The sequence below is a fragment of the Callorhinus ursinus genome, unplaced genomic scaffold (genome assembly GCF_003265705.2).
Source record: "Callorhinus ursinus isolate GAN/ISIS: 27379988/994484 unplaced genomic scaffold, GSC_fseal_2.0 scaffold70, whole genome shotgun sequence".
Taxonomy (NCBI): Eukaryota; Metazoa; Chordata; class Mammalia; order Carnivora; family Otariidae; genus Callorhinus; species Callorhinus ursinus.
The window spans coordinates 73,251-84,437 of record NW_027397132.1 but is presented as its reverse complement, the minus strand read 5'-3'; the positions used below and the strand labels follow the sequence as shown (position 1 = coordinate 84,437).

The window sequence follows — 11,187 nt, the reverse complement described above, 5'->3', positions numbered from 1 at the left end:
AATGAAAACTTCAGTGAAGACTGGTGTTAATGTTTATTGAGCATTTACCATGTTCTAAACATCATATGCTTTTATGTGGATCATCTCACTTAATCCTTACAACATTATGAGGTGGTTTTACTTAACACCCTCATTTCAAAACTGAAGTTTACAATATTTAATTCACTTGCCCAAAGTCACACAGCATGTGGCAGAACTACTATTTGAACCCAGCCAGACCACTTTCCACTTTGCCTCCAAAAGCTAAGCTCTTAGGCACTACACTATATTATGTCTTATATTATTTTTTTAAAGCTTTTTTCTTTAAGAGAGAGTTGCCCGCGTGCGGGCACCTGACCTGGGATGGGTGGGAGAGGGAGAGAGAATCCTAAGCACCCTAGGCATGGAGCCCAATTCGGGGCTCTATCTCACAACCCTGAGATCTTGGCCTGAGCTGAAATTAAGTGTCGCTTAACTGACTGAGCCACCCAGGCACACCTGTCTTTTATTATTAAACATCAGACATTGCAAAGTGGTGAAACTGTTTTTGTCACCTGTGTGAAAAATAGTTCTGATCCAAGATACCATAAAATCATAGTTACAGAATCTTAAAATTGTCAACAGGTCCCATGGGATTCTCAAACCCAACCTCCCACCCTGATGGAGGAATCCCCAGTTTGCAGGCACATTTATGTAACAAATGCTTAATAAACATGTTGAACTGGAGAAAACATTTCCTGGCCATTGGTTATCCAGTTTCTGATTGCCAGAAACATCTTCCTGAGCTGAAAACTATGTTGATCTGTAGTCTTACAGCTTTCCTTTATTGCTCCTAGGTGCAGGAAGACCAAAAAAAAAAAAAAAAAGTTTTATGATTTTAATGTTTGAAAGCTTTTTGCTGTTAGTCACCACATCCATCATACCTTCTCTTCCAAACCTCCAAAAGGAAAGGGAAACAAAACATTAGGCTCATACATTTTATTTGCTCGAGTTTGGGCAAGTTAGAGCAAGATTTGTTGGCTCGAGACACTACTTCCTTGTCCTTTTTAATATTAAAAAAGTTGGAGGGGACTAAGGCAAAAGGAACAGAACAGTAGAATCTATGTTCCAATTAATTACATCAGTAAATGGGTGCATGGAGCATGTTGGTCGAATTGTATAGAAATGTTTGCTATGGTACTGGGGGCTGAGAGGAAGCCTGTGATTGACTCTATAAAATTTTTCTATTGTTTTTACAAAAGTACTGGAACCATATGAGTGCAACTAAGGCTCCGGTCATTAGCTTGAGGTACTTTCCCTGCAGAAGGAACTTGTGACCTGCACCTCTCCCCATAGTTCCCTTATTTATTTCTCACTGGGGAGGAAATGCTTCTAACTTGGTCTTTTTCCCAGACTAGGGTGGCTCAAGGAACCACCGAGATGGCGAGACCTCCCGGATTCCTGGAGAACACCAATGAGGTGGAGGGGGTTGGTTTGAGGCACTTCCGGTGGGCTTTCTGGGACTTGTATTTGTCCTGAAGGTCTGGGGTTCTGCTCATCTTCCCTCTTCCGGGTCGACCCCGCGGCTCTGAGTTCTGGTGTGCGGGTGGCGGAGGGGTCATGAGATGCATCGTCAGCACCGTGGCGTCTGGCCCCAGCAGGATGTGGAGGGAAGCGCCTCCCTGACGGGGCCCTCGGCCCCTGTCCAGCCCAGCTTTGTGCTTTGACTTAAACCTAATGATGGGACCCATTAGAAAAGGCATGGGAGGCAAAACGTACAACTAGTGTTTTTCTGCCCTTGTACAGAATCGTAGAATGACTTCACCAATAAGTGCAGTTCTGGTGGCTTGGGCCTAAGGAGAAAGGACATAACCTAGAGAAGTTCCAGAAAAAGGAAATTACACAAATCAGAGGGACCACAGATTTGAACCTGTCAGATCACATGTAAGTAGAACTAAGAGACACTATTTGAAATCAGAATGACACAGGGCGAAAAAGTAAGGTTAGGAAAGTAAGGAAATACCTACAGAGATACAGAAAATGCAGCAGATAAAAAAATTAGGGACATTCAAGGATGAAGACCAAAATTGAGAAACTAGCATGTTTTGGACTTGATGTCAGGGACAGTTTTACCTCTTTACATCTGTCTCTTGGTACCTCTGAGCATAATAAATCATGAGTTTGGTGCAGTATAGCAACTGCTTTGTTTTATCCTTGGCCAGAAATATTACAAGTACAGTATATATCACTGGTTGTGAGTGCGACCAGGAGAAAATAGGACTGTGTTAGGACAAAGCCATCACTCAGTCTAGATAAGCAACCTTAAACCTTTTGGGTTATAATCTTGTTTCTAAGAAAAAAAGAGTTACATTTGTTGTGCATTTGATAATGTGTTTATTTCTGTGTTGGGTACTTTGCGTGGTATATCAATGTGCTCCTGCTGCTGTAACAAAATGCTGCAGAAAGGGTGGCTTAAGCAACAGAGGTTTTTCTTGCAGTTCTGGAGGCTGGAAATCAGAGATCCAGATGACAGCAGAGTTGGTTTCTACTGAGCCTTCTCCTTGGCTTGCTGACAGCTGCCTTCTTGCTGTGCCCTCATATGGCCTTTCCTGTGTGTGTGCGCACTCCTGGTAGCTCTTCCTCCTCTTGTAAGGACATCAGTCCTATAGATGAGGCCAACCCTGTGACTTCATTTAACTTTACCCCCTTGTCTCCAAATGCAGTCACATTGGGGGTTAGGGCTTCAACATATGAATTTTGGGAGACACAGTTCAGTCCTACTTAGGAGTGTATTTACAACGTACTGGCTTCCAGTGTATTTCCAACACATGTAGATTTACAATACAATGCATTTATAATAACTACTTAGTAGTGTGTCCCAATTTTATTTTTTTAAAAGATTTTATTTATTTATTTATTGGACAGAGAGAGACAGTTGGAGAGGGAACACAGCAGGGGGATTGGGAGAGAAGCAGGCTTCCCACTGAACAGGGAGCCCGACGTGGGGCTCTATCCCAGGACCCTGAGATCATGACCTGAGCCGAAGGCAGAGGCTCAATGACTGAGCCATCCAGGCATCCCATGTGTGTCCCAATTTTAGAGTTGGGCAATCTGAGCTTCAGAAAATTAATAAATTTTCCACGGTCAGATAGGTAGTAAGGATCAGAGACAGAATTCGTCAGTCCAGTTCTGAAGCCTGAATGGCAGCATGTGGCATATCTTTTTTCTTATGTATTTCTGAGTATTTTTTTTTTTAAAGATTTTATTTATTTGACAGAGAGAGACACAGCGAGAGAGGGAACACAAGCAGGGGGAGTGGGAGAAGGAGAAGCAGGCTCTCTGCTGAGCAGGGAGCCCCATGTGGGGCTTGATCCCAGGACTCTGGGATCATGACCTGAGCCAAAAGCAGACGCTTAATGACTGAGCCAACGAGGCACCCCTCTGTGAGTACTTACACCCTGTTTATATAGTGCTTTAAGTTCTACAACATTTAATTGTGGTCTTCGAAAGCTCTGCAGGGAAAGCAAGCAGTTCAGTCCTCATTTTACAGATGAATTGATGGAGGCACAGAGATAGGACTTGACCATAACTTACCTCTGAAATGGAGCCTGGAGCCTCAGCTCTCCTCAGTCCTAACCTAGACAGTGCTCCACACTACAGTGAGAGAAAGGGCCTGTATCTGATGTTTTCACAGCTTTCTCTTTCTGGCAGCAAATTGTGTGAGCTTCACTCCCCATTCCAATATCTTCCCAGATAAAGATGGGTGACTGGGATGTGCATGTGTGTTCTCCCGAAGGGGTCAATGCAATTCCAAATTGTCCCTGGTTGAATGGTGCTGGTGAGATATGTGTACTAGTTATGTCATCATGAGAGAACACAAAGGAAGGAGGTATTTGATCCAGAAGGGGCAGGATTTTAGTAGAAAAGACCCATCATGAACTGCCACAGCCCATGAGGATGGTGCTCAGGCAAACCTGTATCTTGGAATTTGGCCAGAGGTCAACTGTCACTAATCAGGAGACAAAAAGATCTTGATTGTGGGCAAAGGAAACCAAACAATCCTCAAGGACACAGAGATAAGACTTGGTCTCCCCTGTCCCTGTCTTAGTCAATTTGGATTCTATTTTCACAGGGTCCATCCTGCTTCCAGCGTTTATCACTAATCCCCAAAACTCACCCTCTACTGAAGTGGGCAAGCTGTTCTTGGTTTAAGCTGCTGGTCTCAATACAGCTCACTGAAATTTTGCATGAGTACCTTTTATTTTGCAGCTTTCAAATCTATCAGATGCTTGTTTCTTCTGCTTCCTTTTACACAATGGCATGAGACCGTGTTAGTTTTTAACTGTTGGTAGTACCCTGTCACCTGATTTTGCTGTAGATGATGTCCATGACTTTCCGTTTGGCTATCCTGGTTGCTCTGTTTTTAAGGAGGGACTTGGGAAGATTCAGAAACTATGCCCCTAACACTGTCTCCTCTTGTGTCCCTTTGAGAGCAAGGGACCCCTTCACAAAAATATCCTGACAGAGTGTTCTACATGGGCATCTCATTAGCTAGAATTATAACACGTGCCCATGCTTAAATAAACCCAGTGTGAGAATGGTGTTAAACCATGATTAGCATCAAGATTCACTTCCTGGAATGAGAAGAAAAAAGGAAGAACACATAAGTACATAGATGGTGAGAAACTGAACCTGAATGGGGCTCTGCCTGAAAGGAAGAAGCAAGGCAGTGGCGGTGAAGATGGGGACAGATCTGCGTATAAGACTACGTATTAAGAGTACTATTTTTCTAGGGCACCTGGGTGGCTCAGTTGTTCAGCGTCTGCCTTCGGCTCAGGTCATGATCCCAGGGTCCTGGGATCGAGCCCCGCATTGGGCTCCCTGCTCCGCAGGAGGCCTGCTTCTCCCTCTCCCACTCCCCCTGCTTGTGTTCCCTCTCTCGCTGTGTCTCTGTCAAATAAATAAATAAAATCTTAAAAAAAAAAAGTACTATTTTTCAAAACTGACAGTAATATGCAGAAATGTATTTTCACATCATTATTCTGGATACACATACATCTGATTCGCGTAAGTGGAACAAGTTTCCTGAAATGATACTACATAGGAAAATGAAACACAGTAAATTCCAAATATAATTTTATTAATATTTAAATACAATCTACTAAAAAAAAAAGCCCTTAAAAGAGTACAAAACCAAAATTTCATGGAGATTGGATTTAATGTGAGGGGTGTGCTTGCCTGTTCATAAGTTCATTCCAGTCAGGAACACAGGAGGATAAGGCTACACGCATGTCAGGTGCACTGTTGAGCCTATTTCTTTTCTTTGTTTTTAATCGTGTCAAGATTGAAAATCCTAGTTCACACAAATAGGTAGTTGTGAATGGTAGTAACAACAATATACTCTTTCTACTTAGCAATGGAAATTCATCTTTAATCTTAATCCAAAATGCTGATAAACTTAACGTCTTGTAATAATTCTTTAGTGTGAATGATGAACTGAGCTGCAATAATTCATTCTCTTCTTCAGGCTCCAAGTTTAACTCAATGATTGATTCTGGGGTTTGAAAAACAAATGGATCTTTTATCCAAATATTTTCCTTTAATGATTCAAATTTCTCTTCTGGAAAGTAATGATGAAAGGTTTGAGACAAAGAAGTGAGATGCATCACTATCTCTAATTTTATTTCTTTTAAGCAGTTTTCATTTATAATGTTCTCTTCAATGTGTTGCAACAAAGTTGGGAACATATAGTAGCTAGGGCGATTACTTTTAAGTCTTGCTTGCCACAACAATAATGTCCTTTGGAATCCTAGAATATGTTCAAGATGCTGGAATACATCGTTTTTCCCCTGTACTTTCAAATTTAACTCATTAAGAATGCCAAAAACATCACTTAAATATGCCAGTTTTGTTACCCAAATGTCATCTTCAAAAACACTTGCCAAATGAGATTGCTTTTCGATGAGAAAAATGTAAATCTCATTCCTGAGTTCATATACTCTGCTCAGTATTTTGCCTTGAGACAACCAACGAACTTCTGTATGAAACAGTAAGTGGGTATGGTTAACTCCAATCTCTGAACAAAATATTTCAAGAAGTCGACTGTTCAGTGAGCTTCCTTTAATAAAATTAACAATTTTCACTGCATTTTTCAATACATCCATTAGACTCGGTGGAATTTCCTTGGACACCAAAGCTTCTCGATGAATAAAACAGTGATTCCAAAGAGCCCTATTACATGTTACTTCTAACAATTTTTCAATAACCCTGCTATGTTTTCCAGTCATATTTGCTGCTCCATCACTTGAAATTCCTTTACAATTTTTCCAGTTTAATTTATATTGACCAACAATGCACTTTTCTAATTCAGTAAATAAAGCTAATCCAGTTATGTGTGAATTTAAACTTAAACAACACAACAGATCCTCTATAAAATCATCTTGCCACACATACCTGATGTAAACCAGGAGAGTTGGACAACTTGCAATATCAGTGCTCTCGTCAAGTTGGATTGCAAAATCTATCCCAGACTGTAGCCGCGCAATAAGCATCGCCTCTAAATGTTTTGCGATCGTACAGATTCGACGTGATATCGTATTGTCACTAAGGGGTATGGTTCTTAATTTATCAGCTGATTTATCATCAAACACTGTCCGTACCATATCCATACACGCTGGAAGAATAATTTTTTCAGCAGCTGTGTGAGCCATTTTTTCTTTTGCTACTCGATACGCAACCAAGTATGATGATAACAAGGCCCTCTCATTCATGGTTGTGGACCGACTAAGAAATGGTTGGGATGATTCTATGCTGTTTCTTTCCCTTTGGAAATGGTCTTCCTCATCTTCATTTTCCTCCTCCACTTTCACGATCACTATGCCTTCCATCTCCTGGGTGGCCTGGGGAGACCAATCTGCGGTATGCCTTGACTCAGCAGTGTTCAGGTTCAAAGAATTGGCTCACTTGATCCAAACACGGTCTGTCTGCAGGACTGTCCTTTTTGTCCTAGATGTTTCAGGAGACCAGTTTTTGCTATCCTGCAGAGTAGAAAAATTTAATAGCAGTATGAAAAAGTAACGTTGTAGTGTAGTGCTGACACCTCATGTGAGTAGTCATGAAGACAATTCAGTAAGTCCAATGTCTTGGTATCCATGTGCAGACAAATTCACTTCATTACATAATGTTTTTGTATACAGCTCATTTAATGCCCACGGAAACCTTACGCAGTACATGATTACTCCTATTTTAAAAAGCTCAGAGGGCCGCCTGGGTGGCTCAGATGGTTAAGCGTCTGCCTTCGGCTCAGGTCACGATCCCGGGGTCCTGGGATTGAGCCCCGCATTGGGCTCCCTGCTCAGCTGGGAGCCTGCTTCTCCCCCTGCTCATGCTCTCTATCTCTGTGTCTCGAATGAATAAATAAAAAAAATCTTAAAAAAAAACAACTCAGATTAAATAATGTGTCTAACACCAAAGTATAGTAGATCCACTACTCAAACCCAAGTCTTAAGCCCAGGGTCCTAACTGTGCTGCTACACTGTTAATCTAGTCACTATAAAAGAGTGATCTGGTCATTCTTTTTTTTTTAAGATTTTATTTATTTATTTGAGAGAGAGAATGAGAGAGAGAAAGCACGAGAGGGAAGAGGGTCAGAGGGAGAAGCAGACTCCCCGCCGAGCAGGAAGCCCGATGCGGGACTCGATCCCGGGACTCCAGGATCATGACCTGAGCCGAAGGCAGTCGCTCAACCAACTGAGCCACCCAGGCGCCCTGATCTGGTCATTCTTAAAATGACCATCTGAGTGGGGTGTACAGGATGACCCACTGGGGCACAGGGGAAAAAAATAAAACCTGTATTTGTATTTTAAAAATACCAAAACCCACTTAACCTTTCCTGATAGCCCCCCCTGCTTCGGTCCCCATCTCACAGCACTTATATTCTGTCACCATTTGTGTTGCTGAACTTCACCTTCCAACTATTAAATTTTCTTTGCTCATTTCTCTCCATGTTTAGTGACAGATCTTCTGAAAAATCCCATCTGTCTGTGGTCTTTTAAGATGAAGGAAAAGGCATCTCAGTCTTTGACATCTGGGTCAAAGTTTTAAAGGCGGGGAAGGGGGAATCAGATCACATGTTCCTAGATGCGTTCCCTCATAGTGGGAGTATGAATCAAAATGAAGGGACACGGAGGAAGTGAAACTCCAAAGATACAGGGCTGAGGTCAGGGGCACAGTCACTCCTCCCTGACCTGTAGGCCTGCAAGGAGTGGTGGTGCTAATATTCTGGGCAAGGGCAGCAGAAAGACAGGGTTTTACTTTAGATTACTTGAATGATCCCAGAACCCAGTCCTCTCTCAACTTCAGACTCACTGTTTCCATTCCTAGTTTGGTATGTATAATATTTTTATGGCTTTTACCCTGAAATTTCATTTGTAATGGTTTCATGCCTTATCTCAACTAGACTATCCCTTTGCGCTTTTGCTCTTATCGTTGCCTGTAAGTCATTCTATGTAGTTCCTTGCAACTCATAGACATTTAAAAAACACTTGTTTGAATACAAGGTCAGTATTTGCTGCCCATTTTTAGAAAGATCAACAAATTTGTTATAGGTCTGGGATTTCAACATTTGGAAGGGCATGCCATTTATAAATTAAACTGTAAAGTTATTTGTAAAACATGTGAATAAGAATGGGAGGAGTATTATAATAGCACAGGTTTAAAGTACAGAAATAAATTATGTGTCCATGGGTAAGTTACTTACCTCCCATTGCACTGTGTAACCAACCTACTTCTCCAGCAAATAGGTTTCATTGATATGCTTTCAATGAATTCTCTGCAACTGATTGATTAATTGCATACAATCTTTTCAGCACTGATCTGTGTTGTGTTTTCTTGTTTGTTTGGTCCTTTGCCACTTTCTCTCAATAATAAAAGTATCTTTCTGGTGGCACTGCAGGAAATGGAGATGGGACATTAGGTTTGGCCCAGGTGGATTTTTCAGTTAAATTCACTTACCAGTGGATTTCCAAGTTGGAAGGACCCTTTGAGATAATCTAGTTAATTTTACTTAGGACAAAATTGAGACCTGGTGATGTTCTGTCCAAGATCATCCTGCTAATCAGTGGCACAGAGAGCACTGGAAATGGTCTCCTATTAGCCCAACACACTTTCCACTGCATCCTCACAAATCCCCTTCACCACTCACGGCTTGAGGTCAAGCACAATTACCTTGCACAACTGAAAAATCCACCTGATGTCTGAAATCAGACATTTAAAAATCAGAAAGTTCAGAAACTGCAAGGAAAAGAGTGAAGTGTCTATCATCTTTTCCTACTGCGTCCAAAATCACTTTATTCACTAGGTTTCAAACACTAATCACCACCATTATTGGTGATGGGTCTGGGGGTGAGCACATGATCTGCAAACATTCATGAGGCTTAGCAAACTTGTACCCTTAAAAAATAAAAAATAAAAAAAAGCCCGTGGAGCTTGGTGGTGGGTCTTCCTCATTTTACATTTTTGGGTCCTTAAGAACTCAGGTAAAAAAGCCCTCACCAGAAGGAAAGCAAAGGCGGACAATTGGGGAACACAGACATCAGCCCAGGTTCCTTTTGTCCGCTACCCCCGGAGTGAAAACCGAGGACAAGAGAGCCCAGGCGGGGCACGCAGCGGACTGCCTCTTCCCGGTCCCAGAGGCACCTCATCCTAGCCGGAAAACAAAACGCCGTTCCCTTCCCGCTCGGATCCGGGGCTGTTCTCTGCTGGGAGAGTGCGCGTCCTCCGGCCGAGGCTGGGATGCAGGATGGGAACGTGGACCCTCCTCCACCCGTCGGGGGCGGTCGTTGGCGAGGGAAGTCGCGGAACACGGCTCTACACATCCACCTCCGTCCCCGCCCATCCTCCCTGGCCGGACCCACGTCTCACCGTGAACCCCGGAGAAGTCCAGGGTGCTGGGACAGAAGAGGGAAGTGAGTCTGGGGAGGTCGAAAAGCAGCACGCAGGCCTCCGCTCGCCACAACCCTCAATGCGCGCGCACGTCCGTCTGGCTCACAGAAGCCGGAAGTGCGTCAACACCAGCCTTTCGGGGCCGGGCTGCCCTTCGGGGTTCTCTCTAGGAACGCGGGAGGACTGCGGCCTTGTTCTCCAATCGCCAGTCTGGCTTTGGGGATCTGTCACCTCAGCTCAGCTCTTCCCTCCTCGAAAAAGGAGGCTTAAGTTTCCTTTGATACCATCCTGCTCAATTACTTACACGTTTATTGATGGCAGTAATCATAAGAATTCTAGTTCTTATCAAACAATACTGCTTAGTGATGGTGTGTCTGTATCAGAAAAAATGTAGATTGAGGAATCTCAAAGGCAAGAATGAATGGTTTCACAAAGCCAAAGTGGCGGCTTCTCTGGGGACCCTGATTATGTACTGCCATTTGAATGGGCAGTATTTTCAAAAATTTCTTCTATGGGCAATAAACTTCTTTAGTACTAGATAGTGGTGAGATTCTGAGCTTGACTAAAGTTACCAGGGAGTTTTCGGCCTCATAATAATGTAATTACTACAGTAAATCCAATTTTGCTGTCAAAATGTTAGCACAATAGTTATACGGCGTTTACCATTACTTGAGGAGAAGATGAAGAAACCTCACCTTTTATAAAACCATAAGCAAGACCTTGAAAGACTGACACGCTTGAAATTCCAAGACAAGTCTGAGCACAATGGAAAGCCCACCAGAGTTAGAGCCACATGCTACAGAGGCAACCAATGTCCAGTCGATTGAGTAACCTTCCAAGCCCTAAATAATATCCCATTCCCTATGAGGTTTGACCTTGCTGTGGTTGTCGCTGTTTTCTTTCTACTTCCTCATCAATAAACCACTTGAGTAGATCTTTTGCTTCTTAATCCCTGGCTGGCTCACTAAACTATGGTCCTCCTTGAAGACCTTGTAGTCCTAGAACTTCTTCCTCTACAAACTTCCTCAAATTTCCTTCCAGTGTTCCAAGTCATCTCCAAGAGCCATCACATTGTTATGCGTTGTTTTTCTTGTCTAAACCCTTTCATCCCTACCACCCCCCCCTTCATTCCTACACTAAAGTGCCTAAAAGGTTCAAGAACGTAGGTTATTGAATGCAGATGGCCGGTATGTTTTTGTATTTATGTAGCGTGTGTGGCAGAGACTGTGGGGGACCTTTATAATAATTCCATTCTTTGCCTGTTGATCTACTGGCACAAGGAACCTG

The 11,187-nt window shown here is 42.8% G+C and overlaps 1 non-coding gene across 1 annotated transcript; it reads right to left on the bottom strand.

Annotated features, from left to right (window-relative positions):
• Positions 1 to 5,077: 5,077 nt before the first annotated feature.
• LOC112816937 (uncharacterized) lies at positions 5,078 to 10,008 on the bottom strand. The gene is made up of 3 exons (XR_012376285.1): positions 9,880 to 10,008; positions 8,717 to 8,905; positions 5,078 to 6,995 (listed from the first exon to the last, which is right to left on the bottom strand). It is a non-coding gene; the product is annotated as an uncharacterized protein (transcript).
• Positions 10,009 to 11,187: the final 1,179 nt, after the last annotated feature.